Consider the following 24,646-nt stretch of genomic DNA (forward strand, 5'->3'; position numbering starts at 1 on the left):
CATTACAGCCTATATATTGAATAGGTATTAATGGAAAAAAGAAATGTAACCATTAATAGTATCAAAAAGTTATTTTTTATTAAATGAAATCCATTTAATTAAAAGGATTTTAGAACATTACATGTATAAAACATACAAGTTTAGGCTTTGTCAGTAGGGATGCTGACAGTGGCCCGTCTCCTGGAACGTCCCCTGTCTGCTGTCAGGTTGAACCACCTAATTGAGTGTTTCAGAATCTCATCTGTGCCAGCACGTGAGACATGATTCTTTCTGACGGCATCTGTAATCACACAAGCAGATGATACAAAATCTCATGAACCCTCAGTGCAACAAAATAGCAGACATGTAATCTAAAAGCTAGTGGCTGTCTGACATTTAAAGCTGTTCTATGCTATATTCAGAGCTAATATATCATATAACTATTATCTATGTAAAGATATAGTCGAGTAATATCTACCTGAGCAGAGAATGAAGTTGCTGTTCCCGTGTGTGTGTGTGTGTGTGTGTGTGTGTGTGTATCACTGTGCTTTGTTTACATCGCCGGGCTGTGTGCCTTTTAGTGCATGTGAGCTTGTCCCACTGGTTAGCATACTGCTCTCATAGAGCGCTTACAGCCGATAACATGGTTGAGAGATGTGTGGAGGCTATAGATATGCTCTCAATTTTGAATGTAGCCCCGTTAAAAGGAGGAGATTTGGGAAACATGCTAATTTGTAACTTTGAACACTACCTAAGACCTCTGGGTGACTTCAAGTTGTTTTCATTAAATATTAGTTACTTACGCAGGAGCAAAGTCCTCGGTCTTTGAATTCTTCTATCATGGGCCTCTGCTCTATGATCTCTAGTCGCCTGTGGGAGAAGGTTTTTTCCATTTTGGCTTTTATCACCACTTCATTGTCCCGCTTTTTCAGTTCTGACAATAAAGCAATTCTCTCGTTCTCCCCCCAACCCGGCTGCATGCAACCCCTGCAGATTTTCGCCTGTCCGTCGTGGAGAACTCTAAAGTATTCGAAACCCACGACTGTGCCGAATTTGGTGGAGTACGGCAGGGACTGCACACTGTCTGTGAATCTGACTCTCAAAGCGAGTTCCGTCAGTCACCTTTGAACCAGGCCACATTCTCCGCCTGATCGGGGAGATCGCCGTCACTCCCCAACTAGCCAGCTTTGCCAGAATGCTCTCGTCAGATGGGCAAGTTTAAAAAAGAGACAATTAGCTCATTGTTCGCCATCTCCTTTACATGAACCCGGGTATCCCCAACCCTAAACCCCTCCATCAGTTTTTCCTTCCCCTTCAGATTGGACATTGTTAGTTCATATTTCATTGGGGCATGTAAAGCACAGAAAAGACAAGAGAACGGGAGCAGAAAAAAAGCGTGTCTCCTCAGAGAATCACACCAGCCGTGTGGACCCACAATGCTCTCTGTTCCGAAACGATCAGAGAGGTGTGGCCGTAAGCGAAGAAACATCCCACCAAAGGGCATTTTAAAGACACTCTAACAGCACGCTCTGCTCTTTTGTCTTCCTAAAGAGGGAGCACCTGCAGATTGCCTCAAACAGCGCCGTCGCGAACTTAGTAGAGTACGGGAGGGGCTGGACCTTGTCATTAAATTTCACCCGCATGAAGCGGGTGCCGTCAGTCACCTTGGACCCTGGCGACATCCTCCTTTTCACCGGGGAAACGGCCATGACTCCCCAGCTCTGCAGCTTCGCTAAGATACTCCTGTCGCTCACGTAGTACGGTAAGTTAAGAAATGAAACAATCAGCTCGTCGTTAGAGATCTCCTTTGCGTGAACTCTTGTTTCACCTACTTTAAAACCCTCTATCAGGCGGTCTTTTCCCTTTGGGTGGCTCATAGTCATTTCAAAACGTTTCGGACACGCCAGCAGCGCACCACACAGCCGCTGCACATGACTGATTAACTCCATGGCGCTCTTAGCTGCACCACCCTCCGTCTCCACATTCACCGTAAGATTCTTCAGATGTTGCTCTTGCCTGTTCTCTACAGCTTGCGCGCTGTCTCTGCCTTCCATCACCGTCTGGTTGTTGGGGTTGTCCATAAGGGTCGTCGTTGATTCGGTCCGGGTCTGGTTCACGGGTAAGTCTGTCATGTTGAAAAAGAAAGCGCCCCTCTCACTGAAAAATTACGGGGGATAGTTCGCAAAAAATGAAAAACAAAACTTCCCCCGAATCAGTGTAACACTGATGGGGGTACTACACACTAAACCAAACAAATAAAACTCAGAAAAAGGCTAATGTTTAGCACATAAGAAACCAAAAGGAGAGAGAAAAAGGAGGAAAAAACAGCGCGTTTGCTCCGAAGACCGACTGTTCACACAGGTGTCTGAATCGTGATTGATCAGAGACACTCTCGCTCTGGTGAAAAAGCAATTGCCTTGATAACATGCTCTGTCAATGTTACGTTAATACAGGTGTAACTCACAAAAATTCAAAAATGTGAGTTTATCGTCATTTTTGAAATAAACAATATCAAAAAGTAGTAGGTCAGGATGTACTCTTTACAGAGTATTTGTAATCCATTGACCAGGACCACTTCCATTGTGTGTACATTGCTGTACTGCTTTTCAGGTGTGCCTGTCTGTGTTCACTGAAGAAGCAGCATCGTCCTCTGCAAAGAGGAGTGTAAAAAAAAGCTTACAGCACCTGGTATTCCCAGGCGGTCTCCCATCCAAGTACTGACCAGGCCCGACCCTGCTTAGCTTCCGAGATCAGACGAGATCGGGCGTGTTCAGGGTGGTATGGCCGTAAGCGAAGAAACATCCCACCAGAGGGCCTTTTAAAGACACTAACAGCACGCGCTGCTTCTGTCTTCCTAAAGAGGGAGCACCTGCAGATTGCCCAGAACACAAACAAACACTCTCACTCTGGTGAAAAAGCAATTGCCTTGATAACATGCTCTGTCAATGTTACGTTAATACAGGTGTAACTCATAAAAAGTTATATACATTACTCAATATACATGTTTGGACTTTTCTGTACAGTATTTACATTGTAAAAAAACAAAAACAATGTAAAGATACTTCAAAAGAAAATATCTTGTAAAGAGGAAACAATCTCAAAAGGCATTTTCTGAAATCAAAAAACTGAAATATTTCAAACGAGTACATTTTCAAATTTAATACACAATTTTTTTCTACCACTGTTTGTAGAGAAATAAAAACAAAAAAAAAAACTAAATAAAACGAAACAAAACAGGAAAAAAAAATTCTAAATAAGTGTCAAAAGACTAGAAAAAAATGAAAATAAAATACAAATAAAATAATAAGCCCCCTCCCCATCCCTCTTCTTCATTCATTCCAGACAAAAGCTCAATGTGTTTTCTGGTGTGTTTTTTTACAAATGGTTGCCTTTGTGAAAAGCAGTGTGTCCATAGAGTCCTTGCTGTCAACAAAGAGTGGCATGCCTGGCAAACGCCAGCAGAATGTTAATGAGTGGAACATCTTTGTCTATCAGCCCAAAAAGCGTGATCCAGTTCCACTCCGTGTCAGTCTTCATTAATCCCCATGTTACATTTCTCATTCAGCAAGGCTCTGAGCCTTGGACATTGCAGAAAGATGTGCTCTAGGTCCTCTGGAAACATTCCACATACCTTACATTCTCTTTCATATACATTTTTGTTTATCTGATGCAGAATAACGCTTGTGAAAATCCTTCTGTGCCTGATTTTGAAGTCTGTGTTGAAGATTTTTGCATTTGAGTTGTAGGTGGGGAAAGATTTTCCCCCAAGCTTTTTCAGAAGTCGGCCTTCTGATTATTATTTTTTTTTATTTATTTGGAGTTTGTACCAGTGCTTTGTTTTGATTTCTGTTATATCTTTGGATTGACTATTTGTAACTAGAAGGCACTTCAGAGAGTTATTCTGCACCTTACACACCTGCTGCTTGAGCAGCTCTCTCCACTCAGGGGACAAACTCAATAGACATTTTCACACATGGTGAGTATGTTGTTTTCTGTATAAAATGCCTTTTTCTTAAGGTTTTGAACACTCTTTCCTCATTTACATCTCCTTTCTCATTTAGGATATGTTTTAGCTGCGTCAAACCTGCCTCAGCTAGATGACAACTTCTCACGACCTTTCCCCGATTTGTAAAACTGGGATTGGAAAGAAAAGGTAGTCATGTGACCATGGCCTTGCATATCATTGGATTATCCCTCTAACGCGACGACGTAAGCAATTAACGTAAAATTTCACTGAAATAAATTGTAGTTTTGTGAATTGTTTGTAAAATACAAGGTAAATTCATCACAACATAAGGCAAATCTATTCAAGCTACAATTTGTTAAGAGTCTATTATTGTGCTATTTCAAATATTTCTCAAAATTATACATTCAGTTTATTGCTGTCAATGCTCATTTCAATTTATATGAAATTAATGACATATTTATGTGAATACACGGACATTCAGATGATAGGTTTGTATTTTGAGATTGGAACAGTATTTTAATTAAAATTGTATATTGATACTATATAACTATACTAAGCCTGATCTACTTCTTTTTTTTAATGGAGTTGGTGCTTTTTCGAAAATGATGAAAAACAAGATTTTTTGAGTCTAGCATTTGCATGTAAAAGCCTCCCCTGGACTAGGGGCTGCAGTAAGGGATTCACAAGGTTTACAAGCCTGCGAAGCTGTTTAAATTCCAGGACAATTCCTGGCAGTTCCTCGGAGTTTTCTGTGCTCCCCACAAATTCCCGTTAACAGTCGCTGCACTTCCACGGCAATTAACAGCGCTGCTCACTGACCAAAATCCCACCATATATCCATGTGATTAGGGAGCTAGCAGCCTGACTAACAGGCTAATTGCAATCGGCCGTTAGTTTACCTTAAATCCAGGATGAGCCATTCATTTGTATGCCACGGTAAACTTGGAGCTGATGATACTTTGGGTACTTACACTTGTGTTTCGGGCTTCCAGGGCTTGGCTGCCCGTGCATATGTAAATCTCCAGCTACCTACGGACTTACCTGTTGCTTGCCTGTTGCCTCCTTGACCAGCTGGCTCTCGGTGGTCCGACACTCTTTAGCGGTGCTTCATTCGCAGACATTAAACACGCGGACAGTAACTTGAAAGCAAAACCTCGCGATAAAGGGGAAAATAGAAGGTCCTTATTTCCTTCAAACATTTCGTCGCCCACCTGTTCCTAATTGTATGGTGACGCACATGCGCAGTGCAACTGTAGCTGCGATATCGGAGGGTTACAGCAGATGGCGCTAGAATAAAGGGATGGTGGCCGCTCAGGTGCTCCTTGGCTGCAGGAAAGCCACGTGGGACAGTTATTGTGACGTGACAATATCATTTCTGAAAAATGTCCTTCCACTACTACCTCAAGTCTATTGCACTATAGCTTGCATATTATTACTGATATTGCACATATTGTCCAGTTTTTCTATGTGTTGATACACATAAGACAGAACTTCTTCATTAATACAGTACAATTTATTTTTTATTTTTTCCTTAAGTGCTGCTTTAATGCACTTTCTTCTATTTCTTATTTATTACTTTAAATTATTAAAAATGTTGTTTATACCTTTTGTGTGTGTGCGTGGAGGGGGCTTCATCTGAATTTCCTCAGTCAATAAAGATGAACCTGAACCTTAAACCTTGTATGCAACATTTCAGATGAGGGAATTGTCTTACTTAAAACTAAATTGGCACATACTGTATAGACCTTAATTTAATCCCGTTTATTTGTTTCTTAAATTTGTTTTTTCATTTAGTTCTGCAGTTACACTCTTTGTCCACAAGAGGACTCCACCTGTTTCCTTTGGTACTAAAACCAAATTAACACATCCATCCTATACCATTAGTGCTAAAATACAAAGAGATAAAACATTTAATAATCAACTACTGCGATTGTCATAGGAAAGATTCCTCAAATATGTGCTTTTATTTTTGCGCCGAGTTGCTTGTCCAAAAATGTTACATATTTTGGACAAGATACATTAGTAAAAGTGGAAGTAAATATGGTACAAGGTGCAGTTGACTTGCCATGTGGTCTGTATGTTGCACGTGAATTACCTGTGGGTAGATTGTGAGGTAATTTAGTACTGTAACACATTTTGGAAACAAGAGGACAACACGGTTCCATATCCCCCTTTGAGCCCACAGTCATACTTTATACACACCCCTACCGCTCTGCTGTAAATTCACTGAATCCCCAAATAAGTCATCCTTTCATTTTTATTTAATTTTCAGATGTAGCCAACAATGAAACAGAGTATGAAGCAAGTTTTGCAAACCCATTTTTGATTATAATGAAAGCTGCTCACCAACACAGGATGTGGAAAAAAAAACTACACCACCAACTGCAGTGCTCATTTCCTGCAGCTGAACCGTGGTAGAAAACACCTTCAACCCTTTTCTCATGATGGAGTGAAGGGCATACCTGTACTCACAATCTAAGAGCTGGTGCAGGAATCAAAGTGTCAACATGCTCTGTCACCACCTTTAAGTTACAGTTTGGTCCTGCTAAAGCTTTTTCTTGGAGGGACCACATTTCAGATTGGGATCATTTATTCTGTGCCACATGAGGTACAAGTGAGCTGGAAGGAATCTGTGTACCAGTAAAACTTCTTTATAATAGCAAGGATCGTATCCATCGAGTGTGCTGGAGGGAATGTGCAGTCCTCTCGTCTGCACACCCATATGAGAAGAAGGACTTAGTCCTGCTTTAGCTAGACACATCCCCAAGTAAACATCATCAAGGGGGAGAATAGTAATGGACTGGGACATATTGTATATGACCAAAGCTGTGTAGCCAGACAGGAGGAAGCCCCCACCACCGCAGAAGGGGGGATATGAGTCTGACTCCTGTACCTGAACTGGGATAAAATACTTGCTCCCTGACATTCTAACGGGCATCTCATTGTAGAGCACATAGCCAGTAAAGAGGTGCTTGCCTCCGTCGTTGTCCTTGAGGCTTTGGAGATACACGACCATGTTGTTTGTGTTGGCAAAGACGTCATCATCACCATTTAGCAGGAAGCGAGCGTTAGGACAGTTTCTTTCCATCCATTCCAGGAAGAGTATCTGCTTCAAGGTGAGGTTGAAGAATCTTTCATTAAAGTCCCATTGGAGGATGTCATTGTACTCTCGTTGCTCCAGCTCAAGTAGTTTGTTTAGTCTCTCTTTCTCAAATCCAGTATCCATCGTTCCAGTGGTGAAGATTCTTCGGATCCACACACCATTGTGTAACCTCTCTTTAGCCCAGGTTTTACGCAGCACCTCTCGGCGGTCGTAGTTCACAGGAGAACTTTTAATGACGAGCAGAAGGAAGACTTCTGCAGATTTATCAACTCCTCCGCATTTGTCAGGAAGGTCCAGCAGCATGGGGAAATGGCGACAGTGTCGATAATAGAGAAGGTCTTTTATATCACCAGAAAGAGAGCTGAAGCCTGTGATGTTGGCAGCAGACGCATTTCTTTGACATGTTGGCCAGGAGTACACATAGGAGTTCTTTGTGGAAGGTTGCCTTACTTGAATGTTCTCCTCTTTCACATCTATGTTGAGGTGGATGTTTTTGTGGTGAAAAAAATCTTTGCAGAGATGGAGGACCAGTAGACCAAGAGCTCCCACCAGCAAAGTTCTTGCCCTGATGTTTCTCATCCTTGAAACTCTGCAGTGACAAAACAAAGTTTTCTTATCAGAACATCTCAGTATGACATAAAACAACTAATAACCAAATTAGTTAATAATTGCTGAGGTGAATTAAGGTTAAGGATATCACAGCTGCACTGTCTACACTATATCAATTTAACAGAAATAAATGTGGGGAGCCACAGTTTCATAGATTTGCGCGCTACCTGATCAGTGCAAATAAACCAGCAGATATACAAACATTAAATATCACGATAAACTAACCCAGAAACTCTTCTCATGAGTTGGTGGACCAAAACAAAACTTAAAGATGATTGAATATCGGACTTACATTTGACAGATAACACGTGACTACACAAAGAGACGCATGTTTTTCTGTTCCTGCTTAATGTATAAGTAGGCAATGTGCTCACACATTATTCACAATGTGATCAAATGATGTAGCATTAAAGCAGTTTAAGTACACCTTGAACAACACTCACATGCTGTTCACCGTGATGACCACAGCCAGTGTACTAACAGTCCCAACAGTCCCACGTGCTGTTAAATCACAGCTATTTTACTTTTAGATGCTACATTTTAAAGCTCATATTTAAAATAAAATGCTCCAGATATGTGTGACACACATCTGGAGCATTTTGTTTAGTTTTGCACAGGTTGCACGTTATTGTTATTATCTTAGAAAGATATTCAGTGCAAAACAGGTGAATTGCAGCCACAATAAGCTATTTTTTGTGGGCGGAGGGGCATGAACATTTTTCTTCCTGGAGCGTGGGGCGTGACAGAAAAAGTTTGAGAACCACTGCTGTAAGTAAACAAAAGGATATCCTGCAGAAAAACACACAACTGCCATCTACCACATCTAGGTCAATAAGAGAGCTGGGAGTGCCTCAAGTGTGTACTGTACTATTGTATACTACAATGTTAATTAGTGGGTTATTTTCTTACAGTGCTAGTATAATAGACTACAAAACTATACAGTTTTTCCGTCTATCAGATGTCTTGATTTAGCTCATTTCCTGTGCTATTATATGAGGTGTTTCCTTCCCTCTTATTTAGTCATACAACTTTGTTTCTAAATGAACACATGAAAAATGAAGGCAAATGTTATCCGTTTCCATAAACCCCAGTTTTTTGAATAACCACAAATATATATAATGGAATAATAATATTCATCGTCGGGTTTAAGGGCAGAATCATTCGGCCAGCATAAAACATTGTACTGGCAGACTTTTATCAGGATAATGCACATTGTCAGGAAGTCGTATTTTGAAGGATCATGTGACTTTTGTTTAACTCACATAACAGATATTCATAACGATGTCATATAGACCAGTCTCTGCAAGATATAACCGTGAATACAATCTAAAATATAAGCTTTACTTTAAACCGGAAACTCCCCGGAGAAGTGGGTAACGTTATAACGTGTTATCTATAGTAAAGTGTACAAACAGCATTAGACCTATATGACGTTGTTTGTATAATTAACTAAGAGTAGGCTGCTTACCGTTAAAGGCGAAAGTTCCTCTCGTGTGTCTCTGTAGCTCCAGTGATGATCACTCCAGTGTGCAGCAGCATGTCAACGCTGTCGGCATGTTGGGCGGTGCCAGTTTCTGCTGTTCAGTCCACCCGCAGGAGAGCGTCATCTGCCTGCCTGTCTATCTCTTTAGGTGGGCGTATGCCCATATTTACTGATATCACAGCCTACTTCTGTGCTTTTAGTCAAGCAGTATTTGTACACTGTGGCAAGGGCCTACTTTTACTTATAGTTATTTTTTAACAGTTGCTAACAAGCATTTACTTATACATACGATACTTTGTCTAAACCAGTGGCGGCTGGTGGAAAATGTTTCTAGGTAGGGCTGTGCCACATCCAATCTATTTCAGCAAACATCCCAGTATGATTTAATGCAAAAAAATTAAGGTATCAAACATGCATTACTGCTGTAGCTACACTGGTCCAGCAAAAATGGCGACGCTTCATACTGATGTCTTTGATGAACTTTATTTGCCGTTCGCGCTCTCTCTCTCTACCTCAGACACCATGAAAACTACAAACAAACCATAAACATTTTTACATAAATTGCGAGCTCTTCCTGGAGTCTCTCAGGCAAATGTCCGTTGCCAAACGGACATTTGCTAGTACACGTTTCTAGCACATATTAGCACATTAATAATGACAAACTACAAACTACAATCTTAAAAAATGCAACACATGTAAACGTAAAGGCAGGTCAACAACAATACACACAAATATATGTTCAAATTAACACTTTACCGTGTGCACCTCTTGGACCACGTGCAGAATCATTTTAATCTGGGGTCGTTCACCCCTCTCTGCTTCTGTGCCATCAAACGACCCACAATGCAACGGTCATATACTCTACATACTCTGGGTGTGGCCCGTTACTCTACGACGTTACATGACGAAATACGATACCTTGAGGCACCACATACGGTACCATATAAACTCAATAGAATACACAATTATACATGTCTCTTTGACAGTTACACTCCCACCAAGTTACTGTGATTTATGATGACCGTTATATGCAAATATTCAAATAAAACCAGTCATTTTCAGAACCAAATGTTTGATAACTGTAAAACAATTTCATGTCAACCTGATACTTTGACCTTTCCACACAGGTAGGCAAATAATATTTGTCCTACTGAAATACATTTGAGTTGTCTTCCACAAGCACGACAAATTTATGAATAGGACGTTCAGGAATGAGTCGTGAACCTTCTTTCCCTAGCTTTCTATTTCCTATCTGTAGTGTGACTTTTCTCACGAGACCATCTTCATCCTTGCAAGCATCAAGTACTCTTGAAAGTCTCCACTCATTGCGCGAAATCCCTTCCTCTTTGACAATGACAATATCTCCAATCTTCACATTTCCTTTTGAAGAGTGCCAGCGTTGTCTGAAAGTGATGTTTCAAGTCAAAAGATAAGGAAGCATTCTTTAATCGCCCTCCCACCCTGAGGACACCATCTTGCAATACTGGGTCAAGCTGGAACCATGCATGACTATGTGGCAATTTGCCATGACTCAGTATTTGCATGTCCTCTTTAAAGGCATCCTCTTGTGCCAGTTTCACAAGCACTACACTGGCCGCTCTCCTGTCTTCAACGTTTATGGATTCCGTTGGTTTGACTCTCTTTGCGAGTCGCTGGATCCGATCAACAACACTCAGTGCTGTATGCCATTTGGAGATCCTCTTAAATCTCTCTTTTACTACCTATGTCTGTGGTACTTGTGTCATCTTGACTTCAGGATCACCCATCAGAAGCTCTGGAGTTGAGTTTGGTATGACAAGGTCCCTTTTCCACAGGAATTCAGGTCCAGTCAGTAAGTGATCATTCAGAGATGTACAATCATATTTGGCAGAGCAGTCGAACACAACCCTAATCTTCTCTGGCTTTCTTGGGTGATAAACCCCTTGGTGAGGAATGTACCAAACATTTCCTGCTTTTGGTTGGCATTCAGCTCTCTCTGCATCGTCGTCCTTGAAGACGCACTCCATGAATTTAACGTAGTCATCCTTGAACTTGGGTTTTTTGTCAAATTTCCCTTTGAGGTGCTTCAACCGCACCAGAGCCAGCCGCTTATTTTCTGGCAGTTGTGGGCGTGTCTTAAAGGGGAGTGGCATTTCCAGATGTCTATCGGTGTTCTGATGCATTCGTTCATTCAGTAGTTGTGGAAACTGTATATCATCCTGTGATATGCTCTTTTCCCCAGGAGTAGTATCCTTGAAGTCTGTTTCTAGTTCTCTGATGACACTGGCTGGTGTCAATAGTGGAAGTTCCTTTACTGATACACGATGACACAAACCTGTCACTTCTGTTGACGTTGCCACCAGTGAGGAGCTGCCAACAATGCTCCAGCCCAGATCAGTTCTGACAGCATATGGTTCTTCATCACCTCCTGTGATGACTTGTCGAGGCACCAACGCTCTGGAGCAGTCATAGCCGATTAGGAGACCAACCTCACAGTCCATTAGCTCTGGTATTTCCTGTGCTAATCTGTTCAGATGTTTCCACCTTTTAGCAGTTTCAGGAGTAGGAATGTGAGAACGTTCAAGTGGAATGAAGTCTCTGGTGTAGACAGGTGGTAGGTTGATAAAGTTCTGTGAGGAAAACCCCTTAACTCTAAGACCACTAACTCTTTCACTCTGTACAATGGAATCTATTCCCATCATAGTGGTGAGCTTTACCTTGACTGGCTCTAAACGTGCCCCCATCCCTCTACCTATCTCTTGGTCTACAAAGGTGTTGCTACTCTGTGTATCCAGCAAGGTGTACACTAAGGTCTCTGTTTCAGACTGTTTGCAGTCTCTTGAATTGTGTCCTAGACCAAGACAAGATCTTTCAAACTCAAGCAGCACTGATAGGCTATCAGTTTTGATAATGACTGACAATGGCACATCCTGTAGAACACCTCTCAGCTTTGAAACGCTCCCTGGAATATGACAGCTGATCCTTTCTCCATTCAAAGTTTCAGCTCTGAGGATCTTCTCTCGTTGCCTTTGATCTGTTGCAAAGATCAAAAGTCGCCTGTTGCTTAAAAACTTGGCAAACTTAATCTTTACTATTTCCTTCTCTACTGCCTTTGTCAGTTTTAACGGGTGATAATGGGCCCCTTCCTTCTTAAACGCAATCACAACTTTCCATTCAGTTGTGTCATCCTCCTTCCCCACACTTGATCTAGTAGCCTTCACCTTTTTACTCTCCTCGCCAAAATAAATTCCGCAGCGGCCTGAACTGTCGCTCCCTTTTCTCCTCTTTCTGTTAGCTTCTTGCCATGGCATATTATCACTCTCGCCATCTGAACTATCACCCATGATATCTGCATTCACGGTACAGTTGTTGCTCAACCGACAAATGATGCTCTCTTCTCGTATTCCACAAATTTTCCACCAAACTTTCTTTCTCTGGTCTCGTCGCACACTGATGACGTCCTCTCCAACTGTCCTGTTCCAGCCCGGACAGTAATTTGAAAGCAAAACCTCGCGATAAAGGGGAAAATAGAAGGTCCTTATTTCCTTCAAACATTTCGTCGCCCACCTGTTCCTAATTGTATGGTGACGCACATGCGCAGTGCAACTGTAGCTGCGATATCGGAGGGTTACAGCAGATGGCGCTAGAATAAAGGGATGGTGGCCGCTCAGGTGCTCCTTGGGTGCAGGAAAGCCACGTGGGACAGTTATTGTGCCGTGACAATATCATTTCTGAAAAATGTCCTTCCACTACTACCTCAAGTCTATTGCACTATAGCTTGCATATTATTACTGATATTGCACATATTGTCCAGTTTTTCTATGTGTTTATACACATAAGACAGAACTTCTTCATTAATACAGTACAATTTATTTTTTCCTTAAGTGCTGCTTTAATGCACTTTCTTCTATTTCTTATTTATTACTTTAAACTATAAAAATATTTGTTTATAACTTTTGTGTGTGTGTGAAGCGTGGAGGGGTCTTCAACTGAATTTCCTCAGTGAATAAAGATGAACCTGAACCTTAAACCTTGTATGCAACATTTCAGATGAGGGAATTGTCTTACTTAAAACTAAATTGGCACATACTGTATAGACCTTAATTTAATCCTGTTTATTATTAGTTTTTTCATTTAGTTCTGCAGTTACACTCTTTGTCCACCAGAGGACTCCCCCTGTTTCCTTTGGTACTAAAACCAAATTAACACATCCATCCTATACCATTAGTGCTAAAATACAAAGAGATAAAACATTTAATAATCAACTACTGCGATTGTCATAGGAAAGATTCCTCAAATATGTGCTTTCATTTTTGCGCCGAGTTGCTTGTCCAAAAATGTTACATATTTTGGACAAGATACATTAGTAAAAGTGGAAGTAAATGTAGTACAAGGTGCAGTTGACTTGCCATGTGATCTGTATGTTGCACGTGAATTACCTGTGGGTAGATTGTGAAGTAATTTAGTACTGTAACACATTTTGGAAACAAGAGGACAACACGGTTCCATATCCCCCTTTGAGCCCACAGTCATACTTTATACACACCCCTACCGCTCTGCTGTAAATTCACTGAATCCCCAAATAAGTCATCCTTTCATTTTTATTTAATTTTCAGATGTAGCCAACAATGAAACAGAGTATGAAGCAAGTTTTGCAAACCCATTTTTGATTATAATGAAAGCTGCTCACCAACACAGAATGTGGAAAAAAAAACTACACCACCAACTGCAGTGCTCATTTCCTGCAGCTGAACCGTGGTAGAAAACACCTTCAACCCTTTTCTCATGATGGAGTGAAGGGCATACCTGTACTCACAATCTAAGAGCTGGTGCAGGAATCAAAGTGTCAACATGCTCTGTCACCACCTTTAAGTTACAGTTTGGTCCTGCTAAAGCTTTTTCTTGGAGGGACCACATTTCAGATTGGGATCATTTATTCTGTGCCACATGAGGTACAAGTGAGCTGGAAGGAATCTGTGTACCAGTAAAACTTCTTTATAATAGCAAGGATCGTATCCATCGAGTGTGCTGGAGGGAATGTGCAGTCCTCTCGTCTGCACACCCATATGAGAAGAAGGACTTAGTCCTGCTTTAGCTAGACACATCCCCAAGTAAACATCATCAAGGGGGAGAATAGTAATGGACTGGGACATATTGTATATGACCAAAGCTGTGTAGCCAGACAGGAGGAAGCCCCCACCACCGCAGAAGGGGGGATATGAGTCTGACTCCTGTACCTGAACTGGGATAAAATACTTGCTCCCTGACATTCTAACGGGCATCTCATTGTAGAGCACATAGCCAGTAAAGAGGTGCTTGCCTCCGTCGTTGTCCTTGAGGCTTTGGAGATACACGACCATGTTGTTTGTGTTGGCATAGACGTCATCATCACCATTTAGCAGGAAGCGAGCGTTAGGACAGTTTCTTTCCATCCATTCCAGGAAGAGTATCTGCTTCAAGGTGAGGTTGAAGAATCTTTCATTAAAGTCCCATTGGAGGATGTCATTGTACTCTCGTTGCTCCAGCTCAAGTAGTTTGTTTAGTCTCTCTTTCTCAAATCCAGTATCCATCGTTCCAGTGGTGAAGATTCTTCGGATCCACACACCATTGTGTAACCTCTCTTTAGCCCAGGTTTTACGCAGCACCTCTCGGCGGTCGTAGTTCACAGGAGAACTTTTAATGACGAGCAGAAGGAAGACTTCTGCAGATTTATCAACTCCTCCGCATTTGTCAGGAAGGTCCAGCAGCATGGGGAAATGGCGACAGTGTCGATAATAGAGAAGGTCTTTTATATCACCAGAAAGAGAGCTGAAGCCTGTGATGTTGGCAGCAGATGCATTTCTTTGACATGTTGGCCAGGAGTACACATAGGAGTTCTTTGTGGAAGGTTGCCTTACTTGAATGTTCTCCTCTTTCACATCTATGTTGAGGTGGATGTTTTTGTGGTGAAAAAAATCTTTGCAGAGATGGAGGACCAGTAGACCAAGAGCTCCCACCAGCAAAGTTCTTGCCCTGATGTTTCTCATCCTTGAAACTCTGCAGTGACAAAACAAAGTTTTCTTATCAGAACATCTCAGTATGACATAAAACAACTAATAACCAAATTAGTTAATAATTGTTGAGGTGAATTAAGGTTAAGGATATCACAGCTGCACTGTCTACACTATATCAATTTAACAGAAATAAATGTGGGGAGCCACAGTTTCATAGATTTGCGCGCTACCTGATCAGTGCAAATAAACCAGCAGATATACAAACATTAAATATCACGATAAACTAACCCAGAAACTCTTCTCATGAGTTGGTGGACCAAAACAAAACTTAAAGATGATTGAATATCGGACTTACATTTGACAGATAACACGTGACTACACAAAGAGACGCATGTTTTTCTGTTCCTGCTTAATGTATAAGTAGGCAATGTGCTCACACATTATTCACAATGTGATCAAATGATGTAGCATTAAAGCAGTTTAAGTACACCTTGAACAACACTCACATGCTGTTCACCGTGATGACCACAGCCAGTGTACTAACAGTCCCAACAGTCCCACGTGCTGTTAAATCACAGCTATTTTACTTTTAGATGCTACATTTTAAAGCTCATATTTAAAATAAAATGCTCCAGATATGTGTGACACACATCTGGAGCATTTTGTTTAGTTTTGCACAGGTTGCACGTTATTGTTATTATCTTAGAAAGATATTCAGTGCAAAACAGGTGAATTGCAGCCACAATAAGCTATTTTTTGTGGGCGGAGGGGCATGAACATTTTTCTTCCTGGAGCGTGGGGCGTGACAGAAAAAGTTTGAGAACCACTGCTGTAAGTAAACAAAAGGATATCCTGCAGAAAAACACACAACTGCCATCTACCACATCTAGGTCAATAAGAGAGCTGGGAGTGCCTCAAGTGTGTACTGTACTATTGTATACTACAATGTTAATTAGTGGGTTATTTTCTTACAGTGCTAGTATAATAGACTACAAAACTATACAGTTTTTCCGTCTATCAGATGTCTTGATTTAGCTCATTTCCTGTGCTATTATATGAGGTGTTTCCTTCCCTCTTATTTAGTCATACAACTTTGTTTCTAAATGAACACATGAAAAATGAAGGCAAATGTTATCCGTTTCCATAAACCCCAGTTTTTTGAATAACCACAAATATATATAATGGAATAATAATATTCATCGTCGGGTTTAAGGGCAGAATCATTCGGCCAGCATAAAACATTGTACTGGCAGACTTTTATCAGGATAATGCACATTGTCAGGAAGTCGTATTTTGAAGGATCATGTGACTTTTGTTTAACTCACATAACGGATATTCATAACGATGTCATATAGACCAGTCTCTGCAAGATATAACCGTGAATACAATCTAAAATATAAGCTTTACTTTAAACCGGAAACTCCCCGGAGAAGTGGGTAACGTTATAACGTGTTATCTATAGTAAAGTGTACAAACAGCATTAGACCTATATGACGTTGTTTGTATAATTAACTAAGAGTAAGCTGCTTACCGTTAAAGGCGAAAGTTCCTCTCATGTGTCTCTGTAGCTCCAGTGATGATCACTCCAGTGTGCAGCAGCATGTCAACGCTGTCGGCATGTTGGGCGGTGCCAGTTTCTGCTGTTCAGTCCACCCGCAGGAGAGCGTCATCTGCCTGTCTATCTATCTATCTGCCTGCCTGCCTGCCTGCCTGCCTATCTCTTTAGGTGGGCGTATGCCCATATTTACTGATATCACAGCCTACTTCTGTGCTTTTAGTCAAGCAGTATTTGTACACTGTGGCAAGGGCCTACTTTTACTTATAGTTATTTTTTAACAGTTGCAAACAAGCATTTACTTATACATAAGGTACTTTGTCCAAACTCTTACCACAGCAACTCACCTACATCACACAATTAGCCAAATAGTTCATTTTCTGCTCAAAACCTATATACATACGATACTTTGTCTAAACCAGTGGCGGCTGGTGGAAAATGTTTCTAGGTAGGGCTGTGCCACATCCAATCTATTTCAGCAAACATCCCAGTATGATTTAATGCAAAAAAATTAAGGTATCAAACATGCATTACTACTGTAGCTACACTGGTCCAGCAAAAATGGCGACGCTTCATACTGATGTCTTTGATGAACTTTATTTGCCGTTCGCGCTCTCTCTCTCTACCTCAGACACCATGAAAACTACAAACAAACCATAAACATTTTTACATAAATTGCGAGCTCTTCCTGGAGTCTCTCAGGCAAATGTCCGTTGCCAAACGGACATTTGCTAGCACACGTTTCTAGCACATATTAGCACATTAATAATGACATAAACTACAAACTACAATCTTAAAAAATGCAACACATGTAAACGTAAAGGCAGGTCAACAACAATACACACAAATATATGTTCAAATTAACACTTTACTGTGTGCACCTCTTGGACCACGTGCAGAATCATTTTAATCTGGGGTCGTTCACCCCTCTCTGCTTCTGTGCCATCAAACGACCCACAATGCAACGGTCATATACTCTACATACTCTGGGTGTGGCCCGTTACTCTACGACGTTACATGACGAAATACGATACCTTGAGGCACCACATACGGTACCATATAAACTCAATAGAATACACAATTATACATGTCTCTTTGACAGTTACACTCCCACCAAGTTACTGTGATTTATGATGACCGTTATATGCAAATATTCAAATAAAACAAGTCATTTTCAGAACCAAATGTTTGATAACTGTAAAACAATTTCATGTCAACCTGATACTTTGACCTTTCCACACAGGTAGGCAAATAATATTTGTCCTACTGAAATACATTTGAGTTGTCTTCCACAAGCACGACAAATTTATGAATAGGACGTTCAGGAATGAGTCGTGAACCTTCTTTCCCTAGCTTTCTATTTCCTATCTGTAGTGTGACTTTTCTCACGAGACCATCTTCATCCTTGCAAGCATCAAGTACTCTTGAAAGTCTCCACTCATTGCGCGAAATCCCTTCCTCTTTGACAATGACAATATCTCCAATCTTCACATTTCCTTTTGAAGAGTGCCAGCGTTGTCTGAAAGTGATGTTTCAAGTCAAAAGATAAGGAAGCATTCTTTAATCGCCCTCCCACCCTGAGGACACCATCTTGCAATACTGGGTCAAGCTGGAACCATGCATGACTATGTGGCAATTTGCCATGACTCAGTATTTGCATGTCCTCTTTAAAGGCATCCTCTTGTGCCAGTTTCACGAGCACTACACTGGCCGCTCTCCTGTCTTCAACGTTTATGGATTCCGTTGGTTTGACTCTCTTTGCGAGTCGCTGGATCCGATCAACAACACTCAGTGCTGTATGCCATTTGGAGATCCTCTTAAATCTCTCTTTTACTACCTATGTCTGTGGTACTTGTGTCATCTTGACTTCAGGATCACCCATCAGAAGCTCTGGAGTTGAGTTTGGTATGACAAGGTCCCTTTTCCACAGGAATTCAGGTCCAGTCAGTAAGTGATCATTCAGAGATGTACAATCATATTTGGCAGAGCAGTCGAACACAACCCTAATCTTCTCTGGCTTTCTTGGGTGATAAACCCCTTGGTGAGGAATGTACCAAACATTTCCTGCTTTTGGTTGGCATTCAGCTCTCTCTGCATCGTCGTCCTTGAAGACGCACTCCATGAATTTAACGTAGTCATCCTTGAACTTGGGTTTTTTGTCAAATTTCCCTTTGAGGTGCTTCAACCGCACCAGAGCCAGCCGCTTATTTTCTGGCAGTTGTGGGCGTGTCTTAAAGGGGAGTGGCATTTCCAGATGTCTATCGGTGTTCTGATGCATTCGTTCATTCAGTAGTTGTGGAAACTGTATATCATCCTGTGATATGCTCTTTTCCCCAGGAGTAGTATCCTTGAAGTCTGTTTCTAGTTCTCTGATGACACTGGCTGGTGTCAATAGTGGAAGTTCCTTTACTGATACACGATGACACAAACCTGTCACTTCTGTTGACGTTGCCACCAGTGAGGAGCTGCCAACAATGCTCCAGCCCAGATCAGTTCTGACAGCATATGGTTCTTCATCACCTCCTGTGATGACTTGTCGAGGCACCAACGCTCTGGAGCAGTCATAGCCGATTAGGAGACCAACCTCACAGTCCATTAGCTCTGGTATTTCCTGTGCTAATCTGTTCAGATGTTTCCACCTTTTAGCAGTTTCAGGAGTAGGAATGTGAGAACGTTCAAGTGGAATGAAGTCTCTGGTGTAGACAGGTGGTAGGTTGATAAAGTTCTGTGAGGAAAACCCCTTAACTCTAAGACCACTAACTCTTTCACTCTGTACAATGGAATCTATTCCCATCATAGTGGTGAGCTTTACCTTGACTGGCTCTAAACGTGCCCCCATCCCTCTACCTATCTCTTGGTCTACAAAGGTGTTGCTACTCTGTGTATCCAGCAAGGCGTACACTAAGGTCTCTGTTTCAGGTGTGGTTGTTGAAGAAATCCACACAGGCAGGATCATGGATGTCCTCCCACCATCGCCTTTGTCTACACAGCAAGAGAGACAAGACATGTTTTCATCTGCTTGCGTGGCATGAGAAGGAGATGGGACTGCAGCCGCAGATGGACGGTTCTCATGAAGTGGTGTCGGATGATACTTCTTACATGCATCACAAATTGCTTTGTTTTTGCAGTCTCTTGAATTGTGTCCTAGACCAAGACAAGATCTTTCAAACTCAAGCAGCACTGATAGGCTATCAGTTTTGATAATGACTGACAATGGCACATCCTGTAGAACACCTCTCAGCTTTGAAACGCTCCCTGGAATATGACAGCTGATCCTTTCTCCATTCAAAGTTTCAGCTCTGAGGATCTTCTCTCGTTGCCTTTGATCTGTTGCAAAGATCAAAAGTCGCCTGTTGCTTAAAAACTTGGCAAACTTAATCTTTACTATTTCCTTCTCTACTGCCTTTGTCAGTTTTAACGGGTGATAATGGGCCCCTTCCTTCTTAAACGCAATCACAACTTTCCATTCAGTTGTGTCATCCTCCTTCCCCACACTTGATCTAGTAGCCTTCACCTTTTTACTCTCCTCGCCAAAATAAATTCCGCAGCGGCCTGAACTGTCGCTCCCTTTTCTCCTCTTTCTGTTAGCTTCTTGCCATGGCATATTATCACTCTCGCCATCTGAACTATCACCCATGATATCTGCATTCACGGTACAGTTGTTGCTCAACCGACAAATGATGCTCTCTTCTCGTATTCCACAAATTTTCCACCAAACTTTCTTTCTCTGGTCTCGTCGCACATTGATGACGTCCTCTCCAACTGTCCTGTTCCAGCCCGGACAGTAATTTGAAAGCAAAACCTCGCGATAAAGGGGAAAATAGAAGGTCCTTATTTCCTTCAAACATTTCGTCGCCCACCTGTTCCTAATTGTATGGTGACGCACATGCGCAGTGCAACTGTAGCTGCGATATCGGAGGGTTACAGCAGATGGCGCTAGAATAAAGGGATGGTGGCCGCTCAGGTGCTCCTTGGGTGCAGGAAAGCCACGTGGGACAGTTATTGTGCCGTGACAATATCATTTCTGAAAAATGTCCTTCCACTACTACCTCAAGTCTATTGCACTATAGCTTGCATATTATTACTGATATTGCACATATTGTCCAGTTTTTCTATGTGTTTATACACATAAGACAGAACTTCTTCATTAATACAGTACAATTTATTTTTTCCTTAAGTGCTGCTTTAATGCACTTTCTTCTATTTCTTATTTATTACTTTAAACTATAAAAATATTTGTTTATAACTTTTGTGTGTGTGTGAAGCGTGGAGGGGTCTTCAACTGAATTTCCTCAGTGAATAAAGATGAACCTGAACCTTAAACCTTGTATGCAACATTTCAGATGAGGGAATTGTCTTACTTAAAACTAAATTGGCACATACTGTATAGACCTTAATTTAATCCTGTTTATTATTAGTTTTTTCATTTAGTTCTGCAGTTACACTCTTTGTCCACCAGAGGACTCCCCCTGTTTCCTTTGGTACTAAAACCAAATTAACACATCCATCCTATACCATTAGTGCTAAAATACAAAGAGATAAAACATTTAATAATCAACTACTGCGATTGTCATAGGAAAGATTCCTCAAATATGTGCTTTCATTTTTGCGCCGAGTTGCTTGTCCAAAAATGTTACATATTTTGGACAAGATACATTAGTAAAAGTGGAAGTAAATGTAGTACAAGGTGCAGTTGACTTGCCATGTGATCTGTATGTTGCACGTGAATTACCTGTGGGTAGATTGTGAAGTAATTTAGTACTGTAACACATTTTGGAAACAAGAGGACAACACGGTTCCATATCCCCCTTTGAGCCCACAGTCATACTTTATACACACCCCTACCGCTCTGCTGTAAATTCACTGAATCCCCAAATAAGTCATCCTTTCATTTTTATTTAATTTTCAGATGTAGCCAACAATGAAACAGAGTATGAAGCAAGTTTTGCAAACCCATTTTTGATTATAATGAAAGCTGCTCACCAACACAGAATGTGGAAAAAAAAACTACACCACCAACTGCAGTGCTCATTTCCTGCAGCTGAACCGTGGTAGAAAACACCTTCAACCCTTTTCTCATGATGGAGTGAAGGGCATACCTGTACTCACAATCTAAGAGCTGGTGCAGGAATCAAAGTGTCAACATGCTCTGTCACCACCTTTAAGTTACAGTTTGGTCCTGCTAAAGCTTTTTCTTGGAGGGACCACATTTCAGATTGGGATCATTTATTCTGTGCCACATGAGGTACAAGTGAGCTGGAAGGAATCTGTGTACCAGTAAAACTTCTTTATAATAGCAAGGATCGTATCCATCGAGTGTGCTGGAGGGAATGTGCAGTCCTCTCGTCTGCACACCCATATGAGAAGAAGGACTTAGTCCTGCTTTAGCTAGACACATCCCCAAGTAAACATCATCAAGGGGGAGAATAGTAATGGACTGGGACATATTGTATATGACCAAAGCTGTGTAGCCAGACAGGAGGAAGCCCCCACCACCGCAGAAGGGGGGATATGAGTCTGACTCCTGTACCTGAACTGGGATAAAATACTTGCTCCCTGACATTCTAACGGGCATCTCATTGTAGAGCACATAGCCAGTAAAGAGGTGCTTGCCTCCGTCGTTGTCCTTGAGGCTTTGGAGATACACGACCATGTTGTTTGTGTTGGCATAGACGTCATCATCACCATTTAGCAGGAAGCGAGCGTTAGGACAGTTTCTTTCCATCCATTCCAGGAAGAGTATCTGCTTCAAGGTGAGGTTGAAGAATCTTTCATTAAAGTCCCATTGGAGGATGTCATTGTACTCTCGTTGCTCCAGCTCAAGTAGTTTGTTTAGTCTCTCTTTCTCAAATCCAGTATCCATCGTTCCAGTGGTGAAGATTCTTCGGATCCACACACCATTGTGTAACCTCTCTTTAGCCCAGGTTTTACGCAGCACCTCTCGGCGGTCGTAGTTCACAGGAGAACTTTTAATGACGAGCAGAAGGAAGACTTCTGCAGATTTATCAACTCCTCCGCATTTGTCAGGAAGGTCCAGCAGCATGGGGAAATGGCGACAGTGTCGATAATAGAGAAGGTCTTTTATATCACCAGAAAGAGAGCTGAAGCCTGTGATGTTGGCAGCAGACGCATTTCTTTGACATGTTGGCCAGGAGTACACATAGGAGTTCTTTGTGGAAGGTTGCCTTACTTGAATGTTCTTCTCTTTCACATCTATGTTGAGGTGGATGTTTTTGTGGTGAAAAAAATCTTTGCAGAGATGGAGGACCAGTAGACCAAGAGCTCCCACCAGCAAAGTTCTTGCCCTGATGTTTCTCATCCTTGAAACTCTGCAGTGACAAAACAAAGTTTTCTTATCAGAACATCTCAGTATGACATAAAACAACTAATAACCAAATTAGTTAATAATTGCTGAGGTGAATTAAGGTTAAGGATATCACAGCTGCACTGTCTACTGTACACTATATCAATTTAACAGAAATAAATGTGGGGAGCCACAGTTTCATAGATTTGCACGCTACCTGATCAGTGCAAATAAACCAGCAGATATACAAACATTAAATATCACGATAAACTAACCCAGAAACTCTTCTCATGAGTTGGTGGACCAAAACAAAACTTAAAGATGATTGAATATCGGACTTACATTTGACAGATAACACGTGACTACACAAAGAGACGCATGTTTTTCTGTTCCTGCTTAATGTATAAGTAGGCAATGTGCTCACACATTATTCACAATGTGATCAAATGATGTAGCATTAAAGCAGTTTAAGTACACCTTGAACAACACTCACATGCTGTTCACCGTGATGACCACAGCCAGTGTACTAACAGTCCCAACAGTCCCACGTGCTGTTAAATCACAGCTATTTTACTTTTAGATGCTACATTTTAAAGCTCATATTTAAAATAAAATGCTCCAGATATGTGTGACACACATCTGGAGCATTTTGTTTAGTTTTGCACAGGTTGCACGTTATTGTTATTATCTTAGAAAGATATTCAGTGCAAAACAGGTGAATTGCAGCCACAATAAGCTATTTTTTGTGGGCGGAGGGGCATGAACATTTTTCTTCCTGGAGCGTGGGGCGTGACAGAAAAAGTTTGAGAACCACTGCTGTAAGTAAACAAAAGGATATCCTGCAGAAAAACACACAACTGCCATCTACCACATCTAGGTCAATAAGAGAGCTGGGAGTGCCTCAAGTGTGTACTGTACTATTGTATACTACAATGTTAATTAGTGGGTTATTTTCTTACAGTGCTAGTATAATAGACTACAAAACTATACAGTTTTTCCGTCTATCAGATGTCTTGATTTAGCTCATTTCCTGTGCTATTATATGAGGTGTTTCCTTCCCTCTTATTTAGTCATACAACTTTGTTTCTAAATGAACACATGAAAAATGAAGGCAAATGTTATCCGTTTCCATAAACCCCAGTTTTTTGAATAACCACAAATATATATAATGGAATAATAATATTCATCGTCGGGTTTAAGGGCAGAATCATTCGGCCAGCATAAAACATTGTACTGGCAGACTTTTATCAGGATAATGCACATTGTCAGGAAGTCGTATTTTGAAGGATCATGTGACTTTTGTTTAACTCACATAACGGATATTCATAACGATGTCATATAGACCAGTCTCTGCAAGATATAACCGTGAATACAATCTAAAATATAAGCTTTACTTTAAACCGGAAACTCCCCGGAGAAGTGGGTAACGTTATAACGTGTTATCTATAGTAAAGTGTACAAACAGCATTAGACCTATATGACGTTGTTTGTATAATTAACTAAGAGTAAGCTGCTTACCGTTAAAGGCGAAAGTTCCTCTCATGTGTCTCTGTAGCTCCAGTGATGATCACTCCAGTGTGCAGCAGCATGTCAACGCTGTCGGCATGTTGGGCGGTGCCAGTTTCTGCTGTTCAGTCCACCCGCAGGAGAGCGTCATCTGCCTGTCTATCTATC

At 41.3% G+C, this 24,646-nt stretch overlaps 1 non-coding gene and 3 pseudogenes across 1 annotated transcript; all 4 read right to left on the reverse strand.

The window, feature by feature from the left end:
• Positions 1-2,652: 2,652 nt before the first annotated feature.
• On the reverse strand, positions 2,653-2,771 carry LOC142947192 (5S ribosomal RNA). The gene has a single exon (XR_012953285.1). It is a non-coding gene; the product is annotated as a 5S ribosomal RNA (ribosomal RNA).
• Positions 2,772-6,189: 3,418 nt separating this feature from the next.
• On the reverse strand, positions 6,190-9,279 carry LOC142946698 (N-acetyllactosaminide beta-1,3-N-acetylglucosaminyltransferase 3 pseudogene; annotated as a pseudogene).
• A 4,428-nt stretch (positions 9,280-13,707) lies between these two features.
• Positions 13,708-16,800, reverse strand: LOC142946696 (N-acetyllactosaminide beta-1,3-N-acetylglucosaminyltransferase 3 pseudogene; annotated as a pseudogene).
• A 4,748-nt stretch (positions 16,801-21,548) lies between these two features.
• Positions 21,549-24,646, reverse strand: LOC142946699 (N-acetyllactosaminide beta-1,3-N-acetylglucosaminyltransferase 3 pseudogene; annotated as a pseudogene).

This window comes from Anarhichas minor, unplaced genomic scaffold (genome assembly GCF_050575085.1).
Source record: "Anarhichas minor isolate MPS153535 unplaced genomic scaffold, ASM5057508v1 ptg000010l, whole genome shotgun sequence".
Classification (NCBI taxonomy): Eukaryota; Metazoa; Chordata; class Actinopteri; order Perciformes; family Anarhichadidae; genus Anarhichas; species Anarhichas minor.